Source organism: Portunus trituberculatus, chromosome 23 (assembly GCF_017591435.1).
Source record: "Portunus trituberculatus isolate SZX2019 chromosome 23, ASM1759143v1, whole genome shotgun sequence".
Lineage (NCBI taxonomy): Eukaryota > Metazoa > Arthropoda > Malacostraca > Decapoda > Portunidae > Portunus > Portunus trituberculatus.
In genome coordinates this window covers 13,058,320-13,075,819 of record NC_059277.1, presented here as the reverse complement: position 1 = coordinate 13,075,819, position 17,500 = coordinate 13,058,320, and the positions used below count along the sequence as shown (strand labels likewise).

Below are 17,500 nucleotides of genomic sequence, written 5' to 3'. Positions count from 1 at the left end.
TCATTATTCGTGTTGTTTTGTTTGTTTTATCTATATCTACCTTTAAAAACCACCATTATCTCTTCTAAAACTCTCAAATGTAGCACTGAGACCACGTGTCCATTCTGTTATTCCACACAACATTCTAGGCCAACTGTACACGCCAGCATGTCACATAAATAAACTTAATTCAGAAAAACATCTCGTTCCTCGATTCACAAAGAAGCCATTGTGAGTGGACTGAAAAAAACACAGCTATGAAAAAAAAAAGAGTAAAAAGATACCTGAGCTTTGAGACTGCTGGGAAAAAGGGCAGAGGGAAAAAAAAAGTTCAGATCGTAAACAAGCTCAATAGGAGATCAAAGTAACCTGTGGAATGATAGAAAAAAGGGAGGGGGGAATACTGATAGAGCCCAAACACAAGTGGATGAGGGAAAGAATTCAAAACGCTTTTCTGATATTGAAATAACACGGAATACAAAAAATAAACAAATAGAGATGTAAAAATATGGATTAAAAGAAAGTATAAAATCAAAAAGGGAAACAAAACTTGACCTTCATATAAACAAGTGGTCTTTTTTTTCAAGTGAGCCTTTTTTCAAGTGGGCCTTTTTTCAAGTGGGCCTTTTTCAATCTTTTCTTTTTTTTTCCTTAGCTGGTCCTCTTCCCTACATAACAAAAAACGTAGTCTCTTTTTCCTTTTTTTTAACTTGGTAAGGGAGAGAAGAAGTAAGAGCAGTTTGAAAGGAAAAAAGAGGCGACCTTAGAGAGACAAAATTTTAGCTGCATATATATTACGACAAACGAACTTAAAACCGTGAGAGTAGAATAGGAAGACTCGTTATCTCATGTTACGTCTGTTGTCTGACCTTATAACGTTCGCAGATAGTGTGACCTTAAAACCTGCTGGCGAAATGTTGCGTGAAAGAGTATTGTGAGGAGATAAATGTTTGATTTTTTCCTCTGAATGACCTTAATAATTTCAAAGGTTTGCATGAAGACTTATGTTTCTTGGGGATGAGCTGACCTTTGAGCGGGTGATAAATGACGTCAGGAAGTGTTGTGGGAAGTGAATTTTTTTTATTTTTTTCCTCTGAGTGACTTTAAAAATTTCAGAGGTTTGTATGACCTATATTTACGTGTCTTGGGAATGAACTGACCTTTGTGTGGGTGAAATATAACGTCAGAGGGTATTTATGGAGGTGAACTTTTTCTTTCTTTTTTTTTATTCTGAGTGACCTTAAAATTTTCAAAGGTTTGTATGACCTATATTCACGTTTCTTGGGGATAAGCTGACCTTTGTGCTGGTGAAATGTTACGTCGGTGTTCTGTGGAATGTTAAGTCAGATTTTTTTAACGGTTGACCTTTCGAGATTTTGCCGAAGTTGTGCCTCTCAACCTTTCTTCCTTTTTACGACCTTGGAATATGAGAAAAAGACACTAAAAAGTTCCTTTACTATTTACAAGGTCCACGAGATAACCTTTATAGTGACAGTTGACCTCCTTGACCTTAAATATAGCTGAAAGTAACAACCTTATTTTCTCAAGTGACCTTAGAGGTTAAAAAAAGGACAGATTGAAAACCTTAGCCACTGTATCTGAAGGTTACGTAGTGAGCTTAGTAGAAATGAGTTTTACAGAGTGACATTTGACCTTCTTACTGACCTTAAACACAGCTGGAAATAATACTCCAATTTATTCAAGTGACCTTAAAATTAAATGGTTTTCTACTGCTTATGAAGACGGCAAAGTAAGCTTTCTAGAGTGCCATGAGCTTAATACTGACCTTAAACATAGCTAAAACTAATACTTCAGTGTTGCAAATGACCTTAGCATTAATACACATTATAAAATCCTCTATTGCTTATGAAATCAACGAGTGATCTTTCTAGAGCACTACATAAGCTTGCTAATAACGTGGGGACTTTGCATTGACCTTTAAAACCAGATATAATACCTCAGCATCTTCAAATGACCTTAGAATTAGAAAACATCGTAAAAGGCTCTTCCATTGTTTATAAAGACGACAAATGAGCTTTTTAGAATGATATGTGAGCTCAACACTGACCTTAATAACATAAGCTCTTTTACTTTTAATGATATTGGTGAGTGAGCTTTCTAGAGTGACATGTGAACTTTATACTGACCTTAAATACATAAAAAGCTTTTCTACTCTTTATAAAGGCAAGTGAGCTTTCTAGAGTGTTACATGACCTTAATACTGACCTTAAACACATAAAAAGCTCTTCTGTTGCTGAAGACGTCGAAAAGGGAGCTTTCTAGAGTGATTTGTGAGCTTGATACCGACCTTAAAACATTAAAAGCTCTTCTACTCTTTATAAAGGCAATAAATTAGCTTCCTAAAGTGACATATGAGGTCAGTATTGACGTTAACGACATAACAAGGTCTTTTTATGCTTTTGAAGGCAGAGGGACCTTTAGAAAGTGAATTGTGAGCTTAAACAAATCTTAAACACATAAAAAGCTTTTCTAATGCTTCTGAAAACGGCGAGTGAGCTTTCTAGAGGGACATATGGACTTAATACTGACCTTAAACACATAATAAGCTCTTCTACTGTTGATGATGTCCACGAGGGAGCGTTTTAGAGTGAATTGTAAGCTTTGTATTGACCTTAAACACATAAAAAGCTCTCCTGATACTTGTGAAGGCGACAAGTGAGCTTTCTAGAGACAATTGTAAGCTTCATACTGACCTTAAGACATAAAAAGCTCTTCTAATACTTGTGAAGGCGACGAGGGAGCTTTCTAGAGTGCCATGTGAGCTTTGTACTGACCTTTGATCCAGTTGAAGGAGTGGATGGGGTAGCCCGCCACGGGACACCACAGCTCCATCTGCTCCCCCGCCACGGCAGTCACGGAAGCGAGGGGGCGCGTGACTGGCAGGCCTGTAAGGGGAAGGGAGTGTGGAGGTGTAGGGTCTCTCTCTCTCTCTCTCTCTCTCTCTCTCTCTCTCTCTCTCTCTGGATGTGATGACGTAAACAGGAGCTTAACTATGAGGAAAAATGTTTAATCGTGTGTAAAAATGAACGCAAGCAGAATTCTCCAGCCACTCTCTCTCTCTCTCTCTCTCTCTCTCTCTCTCTCTCTCTCTCTCTCTCTCTCTCTCTCTCTCTCTCTCTCTCTCTCTCTCTCTCTCTCTCTCTCTCTCTCTCTCTCTCTCTCTCTCTCTCTCTCTCTCTCTCTCTCTCTCTCTCTCTCTCTCTCTCTCTCTCTCTCTCTCTCTCTCTCTCTCTCTCTCTCTCTCTCTCTATCTATCTATCTATCTATCTTACCGTAGATGTTGAGAGAGGCGGAATGAGAGGCCACCCCTGCTCTGTTGGTGGCCACGCACTGGTAGCGCCCTCCGTCCTCCACGCGGGTGTGGGAGACGTTCACATGACCAACGACCTTCCCCCGGGATCCCAGCTGCTCCCCCACCACCACCCTGGGGAACGAGGGAGAGGGATGAGAGATAGGTCAGTATTCAGAAACACTCTGCTCTCTAACCACGAGTGTTTTCAAAGGCCACAGAGATGATTAGCGGGTTTTTCAAGTGTTTCTCCAGTTAATAGTGTAGAAATATTGTCACTCTGCCTCTAGAAAGATAAAAATGCCCTCAAAATGTTCTGTTCTCTCACTAAGACTGTTTTTCAAGGACAGAGGGATGATTAGCGGGGTATTCAAGAGTGTTTCTCCAGTTATTAGTGTAGAAATCTTGTCTTTCTGCCTCTAGAAATATAAAAATGCCCTCAAAACGCTCTGTTCTCTCACTATGACTGTTTTCAAGGCCACAGAGATGATTAGTATGGTATTCAAGAGTGTTTCTGCAGTTAACAGTATAGAAAACTTGTCAGTCTGCCCCCAGAACTGTAAAAACACGTCAATCACTTCAGTACCATGAGGTTTCCATATTCCTTTTGCTTACTATTTTGGTGAATTTATACAGCTTCAGAAACTCATGGGGATATTCAAGTAGGGAAGACTGTGGCCATTAATCTTTTGACCTCCAATCACGCTTCCTAATGTCAATAAAAATGGTCTAATCATACACAAATCTCAAGGTAAAAATGAGTCCCAGTACTGAAAAAGTTAAAAAAAATAAATAAAGCCTTTAGAAATAGGGGAGATGAAGCACACAGGTGTTTGAGAATACGAGCATAGACAGAGAAGAGGGAAAAAACTAAGAAAAAGTAAGTAAAACATTGAAATTGGGAGAGATAAATGAAAAGGAGAGCGAGTAAAATAGTGAAATTGTGAGAGGTAAGTTAAGAGGAGGAAGAACATGAACAGGAGACGAAACGGGAGAACAGAAAGTGAGAAAGTGACAGAGGAAAACTAATATGAAATAAGGAAAAAGGGAGAGGTACACATAGATCAGTATTAAGAAACGCTTTGCTCTCTCGCCAGGACTATTTTCAAAGGCCACAAGGATGATTAGCAGAGTTCTCAAGTTCTCTTAACCCCTCCAGTACCATGGCACGTTTTCAGATTTTCTAGTTACTGTTTGGCGATTTTATACAACTTCAGAAACTTATGTTGGGGTTAAGATAGTGACGACTCTGGCCATTAACCTTCTGACTCTCATAGACCTTTGATAACGTAAATGAAATCGTCTAATCGTACCCAAAATTTATGAAAAAAAAAACGTTCCATTACTGAAAGAGTTAAGAACCTGAGTATCTTCATCTTGAGTGTCTCAAAAGCAGTGGTGGTGAGGAGCAGAAGTGTTGCAGAATATGCTCCTTAACTCCTTCAGTACTGGGACACATTTTTACCTGAAGATTTGTGTACGACTAGACCATTTTATTGACATTAGAAAGGGTCTATAGAGGTCACAAGATTAATGGCCACAGTCTTCACTATTATATGCCCTCACATAAGTTTCTGAAGCTGTATAAAATCACCAAATAGTAAGCATCAATGTGGAAACGCGTTCCTGATACTGAAGAGGCAAAAAGAGGCATGAGGAGGAAATACTGAGAATGAAAAATTGGGACAAACATTAGAGACAAGATGGAAAAATCGTAATCTCTTCTGCGCTGGTTTTAATTTGTGTTCTTTTCTTTGATCTTTTCTATTCGTTCTTTCAGTCACTTCAAACAAACGTCTTAAAAGGAACTGTATAATACCTCGACTTATGCAAAAAACTCCCAATGAACTTGAATAAATCCACACGTATTCTTTTTCATTTGTTATTCACCTTTCAATACAAAAAAATCCCAGTAAACTTGAATAAATCCACAAGTATTCTTTTATTTATTGTTATTCACCTTTATAAACAAAAAAAAATCCCAATAAACTTGAATAAATCCACACGTATTCTTTTTTTTTTTTTTTTTTTTTGGTTATTCTCCTTTCCTTTGTTCTTCTTTACATGTCACCCCGCCACCAACTAGCCTGAGCATGGGGGGAGCTATAACATAAGGACGATAAGACTGTGACTGTAAAGGTAAGACTGTAGAATCCTGTCTGATTTATACCTGGTAGTCTCTCCATGTATGTTATAATTTGTATTCTGTCATACTTAAGTTCATTTCCACTCTCTCTTTACTCTCTGAACACAAGGGAAAGAAGAGATACAAGGTCACAAGAGAGACTAAAATCACCACCGAATTTTGTTTTCTCTTCTTTTACTTTCATTTATTTTCTTTACCTATTCCTTCACTGTCTTAATTCATATTTATCTTGTTCTTCTTACTTTAATATTTACTCTGTCCCTGAAAACACTGGAAAGAAATACAAGGGCACAAGAAAGACTTAAAATCAACACTTTATTTCCTTTCATATTCCTTTATTTTCGTCACCTGTCCCACCATTACCGTCCAACACAAATGACGCAGCATAAGAACATAATGAGGCCATAAAAAACTCAGTTAACTTAATACACAAGGCAGTTTACTTACGCTTCTCTTTATAGTGTTTGCTTGCCTGTGTTTTCTTGTGTTTTCTACTTGTTTTCTTTTACTCGTGTGGTTTTCTTTAGTTTTCTTCATCCTACTTTTTGTCATACTGCTTAAGATACTATTACTTTTACATATCTCTACTTTTTCTCCTTTCCTTTTGCATCCTCACTTCGTTTTGTTAATGTTTATGCTTAGTTTTGTTTCTGGTTTTTTTTATAAGTTGTTTGTATATTAATCCACTTATTTCTTCAGTTAAGTGTCTTTATTTTACCATTTATCTATTTTCTTTCTCTTTTTCTTTCTTGTTTTCTAATTTATTTAATCATTCATTACTCCCTGTTATTTGTAAAGCCCAAACTATCATCTCACTTTCTCCTTGTATAATTTTCTTTACCTTACTTTTATCACCACCATCTACATGTCTTCCCTCCTCCTTCCTTTCACCCTCTCAACCATCACCCACCCCCTCCAACCTAACCTACCACCCACCCACCCACTCATCCACTCACTCATCCGGCTCTTTAACCTTACCACCTACCAACCCAACCACTCACACACCCTTCACCAGGCCCCTTCATTCCACCCTACCCACCCACCCAACCACTCACTCACACACCCACCCACCTACTCACCCTGCTTATCCCCGCTTCTCCCTGCCACACCGCCTTCCAGATCCCATGAATGACGGCCGAAGTTTTTGGGGAGAAGCGGTGTAATAAATTCTTTAGGAGTAACTTCCCTCACCAAGCCTCTTTCCTCCTAAACTTAGCGAGCCCCATCAATTAGGAGATAATCCGTGACGCCTCGAAGTCTCACCTGTCTGTCTGCGGGATGGGGAGGCCGTCAAGGGTCCAGGTGATGGTGGGTGGGGTTCCCGACGGCGGAGCACTTGAGAGAGACAGGTGGCCCGGGTTGAATGGTCTGCTCAATGAAGCGGTAGTGTAGCACGGGCGCCGAGTCTGGAAGGGAGGTTCGTTTTATGCAAGAGGGGAAACTGACGAAAGGCAAGAAAATGAGTGAATAAATGCCCATCTAGTTGCCATTCCGCGTGCAGAAGTGTTGTAGAAAAATCAACTGACTTGCACACCACCAGCCACTTCTATAATGTAAAGGTTTATCAGTATTTCCATAATTTTTTTACCTCTGGAATTCTGTGTTTGGTTCTCATTTCCTCCCTCCCACGAATTGATCTCTAATTTCTCTATGATAGTTTCTGACACTGTTTGAGGACTGACACTGTTTAGAGACTGGCACTTTTAAGAACTGGCACTGTTTAGGAATTGGCACTTTTGGGGATGGGCACTGTTTGGGCACTGCTTAGGGTCTGCCACTGTTTAGGGACTGCCACTGTTTAGAGACTGGCACTATTTAGGGACTGCCACTGTTTGGGGGACTGACAATGTGTATAGAGTGCCACTGTTTGGAGCCGCCCCTGGTGCAGACCTTGGTGGTAGTAGCAAATAGTCGAGAGAGACTGGCACTGTTTAAAGACTGGCACTATTTAGGGACTCTTTAGGATCTGGCACTTCAATGGGCACTTTTTTATTCCTAGTTTTTTCCCCCTACATAAAAAAAAAAAACCATAAGAATCTGAGAAAATATAACAATACAATGATCCTTTTTGCCTACCTCAAGAACAGCGCAACATAAGAATATGGAAGCATAATAACATCAAAACGGTGCCTCATTAATAAAAAGGCATTAAAAACTATAAAAACCATGACGAAAGCAAAGTCAAACAAGCAATATTAGAAACACACACTCAATATACCACAAGTCAGACAACATTACAACCAAAAGTCAGACAACATTACAATAAAAAGAAGGAAGGAAGTGACAGAAGAGAGAGAGAGAGAGAGAGAGAGAGAGAGAGAGAGAGAGAGAGAGAGAGAGAGAGAGAGAGAGAGAGAGAGAGAGAGAGAGAGAGAGAGAGAGAGAGAGAGAGAGAGAGAGAGAGAGAGAGAGAGAGAGAGAGAGAGAGAGAGAGAGAGAGAGAGAGAGAGAGAGAGAGAGAGAGAGAGAGAGAGAGAGAGAGAGAGAGAGAGAGAGAGAGAGAGAGAGAGAGAGAGAGAGAGAGAGAGAGAGAGTGTCCCGTTGCAAAGGCTTATCCCACGAACATTGCTGGACAGGGCGGGAGGCAAGGAGAGAGATGGAGAGCAGCAGGAGGAGTAATCTTAGTGTAGGTGATGTGAGTGAGAAGGGAAGCGAGTTAGCGAAGTGAACAATTAGGGAAGGACGAGCAGATGTAGAAAAAATAGACAGAAGAAAAAGAAAAAGGAAATGAAGCGAGAAAAACAGAAATTAAAGACCATAGAGAAAAGAACTTGAAGATAGATAGAAAAAAAAAAGAAAATCCAGAATTGAAAAGATATAGAAAAAAATAGAAAGTTTTAAGTTTTTAGAAGTAGAAGATGAATAAGGAAAATAGGAAGTGAAAATAGAAAAACAAGTAGAAATTAAAGACCATATAGAAAAAAAAACCTTGAAAATGATAGAAAAAGAAGAAAATCAAGGAAAATGGAAACGATAGAGAAAAACTAGAAAGCATTAGATAGAAAAAGAAAATGAATAATGAGAAAAAGGAAACGAAAAGGAGAAAAAAACACGTAGCAAAATAAAGACTATACAGAAAAAAAACATGATAAAAAAGAAGAAAATCAGGAAGATGAGAACACGTGGTAGATAAAAAATAGAGGAGGAAAATAGAAAAATGAAGGTAATATAGACATAAACAAACAAAAAAACAATAGAAAAGAAGAAAATTGAAGAGAGAGAGAGAGAGAGATGAGAGAGAGAGAGAAAGAGAGAGAGAGAGAGAGAGAGAAAAGAAAGCAGAGAGAGAAGAAAGCAAGAAGAAATGAAGACATAGAAGCAAATAAATAATAAGTAAGAAAGAAATCAGAATGAAGAAAGAGAGAAATAAGGAGCAATAAAGTTAAGGAAGAAAGAAAAGGATAAGATAGGAATAAATAAAAATGTAGGTAAAAATAAAACAAAGAAATAAAGAAAAGAAAAGAAAAGAAAACACAATAAAGAAGAGAAGTAAGATGGAAAGAAACTGACACAGAAGGAAAAGAAAAAAACACGAAATTAGAAAAATACTGATAAATAGACAGAAAAATAAGAGAAAACGAGAGAGAGAGAGAGAGAGAGAGAGAGAGAGAGAGAGAGAGAGAGAGAGAGAGAGAGAGAGAGAGAGAGAGAGAGAAAGAGAAAAGTGATAAGGAAAGAGGAAAAGGAGACAGAAAACATGTGTGTGTGTGTGTGTGTGTGTGTGTGTGTGTGTGTGTGTGTGTGTGTGTGTGTGTGTGTGTGTGTGTGTGTGTGTGTGTGTGTGTGTGTGTGTGTGTGTGAGAGAGAGAGAGAGAGAGAGAGAGAGAGAGAGAGAGAGAGAGAGAGAGAGAGAGAGAGAGAGATAGAGAGAGAGAGAGACAGAGACAGAGACAGAGACAGAGACAGAGACAGAGACAGAGACAGAGACAGAGAGAGTCTGGGTCTGTGAGAGTGTGAGAGGGAAAACAAGATAAGGAGAGGAAAAAAGTGACAAGGATAAGAGCAGATGAGGCTGGAGGCGAGTAACGAGGGAGAGAGGGGAGAGCTGATGCCGTCAAAGTGAGAGGGGCGGAGGAGGAATGCTGAATCAGGAGAGAGAGAGAGAGAGAGTTTGGGAGAGAGAGGGAAAGTGAGAGAGCGGGGAGGGGTCGCTGTGCCAGGGAAGGAGGAACAAGAAGGAAGGAAGGAGATGGCAAGATAATGATGAAGGAAGGTTTGGGAGAGAATGAAGGAAGAGAATAACAAGAGATGAAGGATGAGACGAGAATATGAAAATGAGGGAAAGGGTTACACGAAAAGAGAGGAACAGAAGGGAATAGAAAAGGGAAGAAGGAATGGAATAATATAAGAGAAAAAGTGAAAAGGAAGTATAATGATAGACAGGAAATAGGAAGGAAGGAAAGAAGGAAGGAACGAACGAAGGAAGGAAGGAAGGACGATAGGAAGGAAGAAGAAAAAAAGAAGGGAAGGAAAGAAAGAAGATAGGAAGGTATAATGGAGGGAAGGAAGGACAGAAGGAAGGAAAGTAGGAAAGAAGGATTGAAGGAAGGAAGGAAGGAAGGAAGGAAAAGGAGGAAGGTAGGATGGAAGGAAGGAGGGAAAGTAGATAGATAGGGAAGTAGCTAGGAAGGATGTGAGGAAGGAAGGAAAGAAGGAAGGAATTAAGTAAGATAGGATGGAAGAAAGAAAAGATGAAAGGAAAAATAGAAGGAAAGAAGCAAAAAAGAAAGAAAAACGCAACAAATGATAAGAGAAAATGAAGGAAAAACCTAAATATCACTGCAATAAAGAGGAAAATTACAAGCAAATAGTTAGAAATAGAGAAGAAGAAAAGCATGCCATTAAAAATAACGAGAAAATACGAAAGTTGAATGAAAAGGAAACAGAAAAATGGGGGAAAAAAGAGGAAAGGAATACATAAGGTAAAAGATTTAAGAGAAGAAAAGAAAAGAGAAAGGAAGGGGAGAGGAAAGGAGAGGAGAGGAGACGAGAGGAGAGGAAAGGAAAGGAGGGGAGGAGAGGAAAGGAGAGGAGAGGAGAGAAGAAGACAGAAGAGAGAAGAGAATAAAACCAATAAAGGAAAATACAAGAGAGAGAGAGAGAGAAGGTCAGTGTGTGTGTGTGTGTGTGTGTGTGTGTGTGTGTGTGTGTGTGTGTGTGTGTGTGTGTGTGTGTGTGTGTGTGTGTGTGTGTGTGTAGAACAAAATATCGTCATTTGTACCTCCAAGCAGCAGTTGAGCGGCGTGCTGGGCTGCCTGCGACCTCCTGACGGCCTGGCACTGGTACATGCCCGGGTCGTCGTGAGTCACGCCGGACACGATGAGCTGCCGCCCCGCCGCCACCACGCGCCCGCTGCCCACCACTGGGGACCCGTTGTAGTACCTGGGGGAAGAAGAAAGACCCACCTGTATGATTAAGTCTATTTTTTTGCTGTTTTAACAGTTTTTCACTTTTCACTGGAATGTATAGACTACAGGTGGTATTTTTGTGGTTCCTCTTATTTGAAAACACCCAAAAAAACTCCTTTAAGCCTATAAATTCCCGTGAAATGTCCAAATTTGTATGTAAAATCTGGTGAACATAATGGAAACGTAATGAATAAGGTTGGACATACAGCCAGGTAGGAAATACAGACAAAGGCAAGGAGATTCAGAGATTTTGCCAGTTCAAGGAATGGATGATTGTGAATGCACGTAGGAGGAAATACAGAGTTTATCAGCCAAGAAATTTAAAGATGAAAATAATGGTACGAGGAAATACAGAGACACACAAAGAATTCCAGGGTGTGTCAATGAAAGGAATGAAAAACTTGAGAAACCTGGTACATTGAAAGAGAAAAAGGCAGAATTCTTGAGTTTATCAGGAAGAACAATGAAAAAGATTGAAAATGTTTGGAAATACAGAACTAGGCAGTGAGTTCCAGAGATTATCAGTTAGAAGAATAAAAGATTAAAAATATAGAAAAAGGTAGGGAATTCCAGAGTTTATCAGCGAAAGGGATAAAAGATTAAGAACACTGGTTATTTCCGCACAAAACACTAAATCTGTTGCAATTTTCAATCTCACCATCTTTGCACAATAAAATCTTGTCCATATGTATATTCTCCACTTTGAAGTTTTAGCATTATTTTCTACAGCGTTACTCCACTACCCTTGGTCAGCTTTCATAAAAAAAAAAAAAAAACGTAGAGAGTAAGGAAAGGGGAGGGAATGATCTTGTATCTTCCAATCTTATCATTCACCAAACAGCAATACCTTCATTTGTAAATTTTCGTTTGGAAATTTTACCCTTGCTTCCCTAAACACACAGAGACTTAGAAAGGAAGACGATGCTAACCTTATGTTTTTTAATCTTATTTCCTTCATTCATCACATAATAAAACTTTCATTTATATATTCTCGTTTTAAAATTTCACCCTTGCTTCCCTAAACACATTGATTAGAAAGGAAAACGATACTAACCTTATGTTTTTTAATCTAATTTCCTTCTTTCATCAAACATTAAAACCTTCATTTGTAAAGAATCGTCTTGAAATTTTATCTTGGCTTCCCTAAACACGTAGAGACTTAGAAAGGAAGACAATGCTAACCTTACATCTTTTAATCTTATTTTCTTCATTTATCAAACAATAAGACCTTCATTTGTACAGTCTCGTCTTGAAATTTTACCCTTGCTTCCCTAAACACATTGATTAGAAAGGAAAACGATGGTACTCATATTTTTTAATCTAACTTCCTTCTTTCATCAAACAATAAAATCTTCATTTGTACAGTCTTGTCTTGAAATTCCACTCTTTCTTTCCTAAACATATAGAAACTTAGAAGGGAGACGATACCATCTTTATATGTTTCAATCTTATTTACTTCTTCAAACAGTATAAGACTTCTTTTTATTCATTCTCAACATGAAATATCATCTTTACTTCCCTCAACCTTATTCCACATGCCAATAAAGGAAGAGAGCCATTGCTTCTTTGTATACTATCTTGTATTTTTCAACCTCATATCCTTAGTCTTTAAAACAGTACAAGCTTCTTTATTTCTTCATTATCCACTTGAAGAAAGAGCCATGTTATTTCCCTTAATCTTACTTCACTCGCCAATAAAGGAAGGGACATATTGCTTCCTTTATACACTACACTTTTACTTCTCAATCTCATTTTTTTAGTCTCCAGAACACTTGTACTTCTCAATCTCATTTCTTTAGTCTCCAGAACAGCACAAGCTTTTTCAACCCCTTCAATACCATGACGCATTTCCATATTCATTCTGCTTACTATTTGGCGGTTTGATACAGCTTCGGAAACTAATGTGGAGAATTAAAATAGTGAAAACTATGGCCGTTAAACTCCTGACCTCCATAGACCTCTCCTAATGTAAGTAAAATTATCTATTCGTAAACAAAGCTCAAGGTAAAAATGAGTTCCAGTATCGAAAGAGTTAAGTTATTCATTCTTCACTTGAAATTTCACCATTATTTCACTTTACCTTACTCAACACAATAATGTCTCCCATATTTTCTTGTCTAGAGTAAGTTTGGGGGAAATGAAGATGATGTTTACAGTAAAGAATGAATTTCCTTACACCAAAGATGCGCTTGGGTGGTGATATGGGCCCTAATATGGGTACCAGTATAAATAAAATTGCCTGCATCACTAATGGGCGGAAGCTTCAAAACGCTTCCCACATATACTCTTTAAGTATGCCTACAGGCGCTATAGGTCATAACATTAAAAAAAAAAAGGAAAGGGAGATATTGCTTCCTTTCTATTGTATCTTATATTTTCCAGTTTGATTTCCCCAGTCTTCAATTAGTACGAGCTTCTCATTTATTCATTCTCCATTTAAAATCTCACCTTTTTTTTTTCTTAACCTTATCCACCACACAAAAAGAAGAAAGAGATTTTTTTTTATACTATCTCGATTTTCCAATTTGATATCCTTAGTTTTTATTTAGTACGAGTTTTCTCATTCATGCATTCACTACTTGAAATCTCAGTATTATTCACTTAACTTTACTCCACACAAGAAGAAAGGAAGGGAGATATTGCTTCCTTTCTATACTTTCTTATGTTTTCCAATCTCCTTTTCTTAGTCTTCAAAACAGCACAAGCTTTGGGATCCGAGGGGTATCCAAGCGCACGGATTCGAATCCTGTCCACGGTCCGAGTGTAGGTTGGGCTTCCTCACTCGGGGCAACGGTTTCCTAGCGGGTGGGCTTTGAAATAGGAGGTACCACAAAAAAGTATCCCCTTTAGCCCAGAAATTCACGTGAAAAACCCACGTGGTATAAATAAAAAAAATAAAAAAATCTCACCATTGTTCACCTCAACTTTACCCCACTCGCCAGTAAATGAAGGGAAATGTTGCTTCCTTTATACATTACCTTATATTTTCCATTTTTTATTTCCTTAGTCTTCAAACAGTACAAGTTTTTTCATTCATTCATTCTTCACTTGAAATCTCATCATTATTTCGCTTAACCTTACTCCACAGAAGAAAGAAAAGAGGTTTTGCTTCCTTTTGCAGTATATTATATTTTCCAATTTGATTTCTTTAGTCTTCGATTAGTACGAGCTTCCTCATTTACTCATTCTCCATTTAAAATATCACCATTATTTCCCTTGACCTTACTCCACACAACACAAAAGATCAATATTCTTTTATACTAACTCGATTTTCCAATTTGATTTCCTCAGTCGAGAGTTAGTACGAGCTTTCTCATTTCTCCATTCTCCACTATAAATATCATCTTTATTTTCCTCAAACTTACTCTAAACAAGAAATGAAGAGAGAGATTATTTCCTTTATACACAACACTTACATTTTTCAGTCATTTCTTTAGTCATCAAGATTACATATTTATTCTCCACTTTTAATGTGATCCTTATTTCCCTCCAACTCGCTCTACACAACAGGAAAGGAAGGGAGACATTGCTTCATTTATTATCTAAGAAAAAAAAATCCAGCCATGGGCAACAAAAAGAGACAAACAATAAACCCACGACCCACAGAGGCGAAAGTCCCACACGAAAGGTCAAAAGAATTACCAAGAATTGTACGATAAGTGCCTTGTAATCACCCATTCCATACTGCACCATTCCATCCATTAACCCTTTTACTACTACACATTTTTCCCATAATCCCCTTCAACTTTCCACACACTTATTTTATTTTATTTATTTTTTTTTTTTTTGTACTAGAGCAAGTTAGTTTTCTTTATCGGACTTCTATGGGGACTGGCAACCAATTAAACCCTTTTATTTTTTTTTCTTGCCCTTGATCAGTTGTTTCCTCTTACATAAAAAGTCACAATACAGAATCAACTTTATATTTTCCTTTACTCTCCCATTTATCTTCTCTTTCCTCTCTGTGTGCTTGCAAACTACATTTTCTATACAGCTTTCCGTGTTCCCAGAAGACGAAAATGACAAGAAGAGAGATAATCACCAAGTTTTTTCTTTTTTTTCGGGGTCTCTAGCACTAGCGTTTCTTAATCCCTTCAGTACTGAGACACACTTTTACCATGATTTTTTGGATATGATTAGACGATTTTATTTACATTAGGAAAGGTCTATGGAGCTCAGAAGATTAATGCCCTGAGTCTTCACTGTTTTAATCCCCACATGAGTTTCTGAAGCTGTATAAAATCACTAACTAGTAAGCACAATATGAAAACGTGTCTTGGTACTGAAGAGGTTAATAGTCTTGTAGCTCAGAGAAGGAATTAACCTCCCCATTCTGTCTCCTCCCCGTTGTGTTCATGGCCGCAGTTTCATCTTTTTTCTTTCGTGAGTTTCCAGTGTGAGTTGACGGAGGGAAAACCGGGGAATGAAAGGATTAAATGGCCAGGTAAGATGAGGAAGGACAGAATTTAACATGTTTTTCCATCTTTTTTAATTCACTTCTATTTTCTTTACTCATATTTCTTATCCTTTCTCATTTTTTCCTTCATGTTTTTTTATCATTCTTTTTTTTTTTTCTTGCATTTTATTGTTTTGTTTCTGTTTTTCCTTGACTTTTAACGTCCTTTTAACCTTTACTGTCATTTACACATGCACTGAGAGAGAGAGAGAGAGAGAGAGAGAGAGAGAGAGAGAGAGAGAGAGAGAGAGAGAGAGAGAGAGAGAGAGAGAGAGAGAGAGAGAGAGAGATAAGAGCAGACAAACATAACAACTAGCACACATACACCACACACACACACACACACACACACACACAACACCAACAAAAGAGACAGAAGAAAAAAGTCATGGAGATAAGAAGAAGGAAAAGAAAAAGAAAGGAAAGCACTGTACCATTAACTGTACCCTGAAGGAGGTGCATGTACCGTGTGACCCTCAAGTGGTACAGGCAAAAGGTACAAGGAGGATGACGTGAGGAAAAATAGGAGGGAGGTAGGGAGGAGGAGAAAAAAAAAAGGGAAACAAGGGAAGAAAGAGAAGAGGAGGAGGAAGAGAAAGAGGAGGAGGAGGAGGAGGAGGAGGAGGAGGAGGAAAAAGGAGGAGGAGGAGGAGGAACAATGGACTCCAATATTAAGTAAATTAAGAGCGAAGACGAAAAATGAAGAGAGAAAAAAGAGAGGCACAAAAATCAGTAATATTATTCTGAGAGAGAGAGAGAGAGAGAGAGAGAGAGAGAGAGAGAGAGAGAGAGAGAGAGAGAGAGAGAGAGAGAGAGAGAGAGAGAGAGAGAGAGAGAGAGAGAGAGAGAGAGAGAGAGAGAGAGAGAGAGAGAGAGAGAGAGAGAGAGAGAGAGAGAGAGAGAGAGAGAGAGAGAGAGAGATAGAGGACCTTTAGTGTACTGGAAATGGAAAAGTCTTTGGTGTGAGAAGAGGAGGAGGAGGAGGAGGAGGAGGAGGAGGAGGAGGAGGAGGAGGAGGAGGAGGAGGAGGAGGAGGAGGAGGAGGAGGAGGAGGAGGAGGAGGAGGAGGAGGAGGAGGAGGAGGAGGAGGAGGAGGAAGAGGAGGAGGAGGAGGAAGAGGAGGAGAGGAGGAGGAGGAGGAGGAGGAGGAGGAGGAGGAGGAGGAGGAGGAGGAGAGGAGGAAGAGGAAGAGGAAGAGGAGAGAGGAGGAGGAAGAGAGAGAGGAGGAGGAGGAGGAGGAGGAGGAGGAGGAGGAGGAGGAGGAGAAGGAGGGTGGATTCCAAAAGATTCAGTAACTTCAAGAGTAAACCAAAAGAAGAGACTTTACGAGAGAGAGAGCTGCAGAGTGAGAGAGAGAGAGAGAGAGAGAGAGAGAGAGAGAGAGAGAGAGAGAGAGAGAGAGAGAGAGAGAGAGAGAGAGAGAGAGAGAGAGAGAGAGAGAGAGAGAGAGAGAGAGAGAGAGAGAGAGAGAGAGAGAGAGAGAGAGAGAGAGAGAGAGAGAGAGAGAGAGAGAGAGAGAGAGAGAGAGAGAGAGAGAGAGAGAGAGAGAGAGAGAGAGAGAGAGAGAGAGAGAGAGAGATGGGGAATAGGAAAAAATACCGATACAAGAACAGGAGGTACTATAGAAACCAGAGGAGAAGGAGGAGGAGGAGAAGAAGGAGAAGGAGGAGGAGGGGAAAAGAAGAGGAGTAGGAAGAAGAAGAGGAATAAGAGGAAGAAGAGGAAAACGAGAACAAGATCAAGAACAAAGAAGAAAAATACAAGTGAAAGACACATGAAGAACAATCAATACTACTAATAATAACACAAATAATAAGAAAGCAGTAGTAGTAGTAGTAGTAGTAGTAGTAGTAGTAGTAGTAGTAGTAGTAGTAGTAGTAGTAGTATCAATTTCCTTACAAATTAACAATATTTGACTAGAAATGTTAAATAAAAACAGAATGAGATATAAAAACACGTATAAATAAGTAAATAGATGAATAAAAGTAATATTAACATACCCCTTCTTCATCACCTTCTTTTCTTATTATTATTATTATTATTATTATTATTATTACTATTACTATAACTATAACCATTACCATTATTTCTATTATCATTTCTATTTCTTTCTTTTCTTGTTCTTCTTTCTTTATTTTTCTCCGTTTTTGTTCCTTCTCTTCCTGTAACCCACCCATTAAAAAGAAGGAAAGTAGAGAGTG

At 38.8% G+C, this 17,500-nt stretch overlaps 1 pseudogene; it reads right to left on the bottom strand.

Moving 5' to 3' along the window:
- The window catches only part of LOC123507822, a 388,467-nt pseudogene that overhangs the window by 104,821 nt on the left and 266,146 nt on the right, over positions 1 to 17,500 (bottom strand).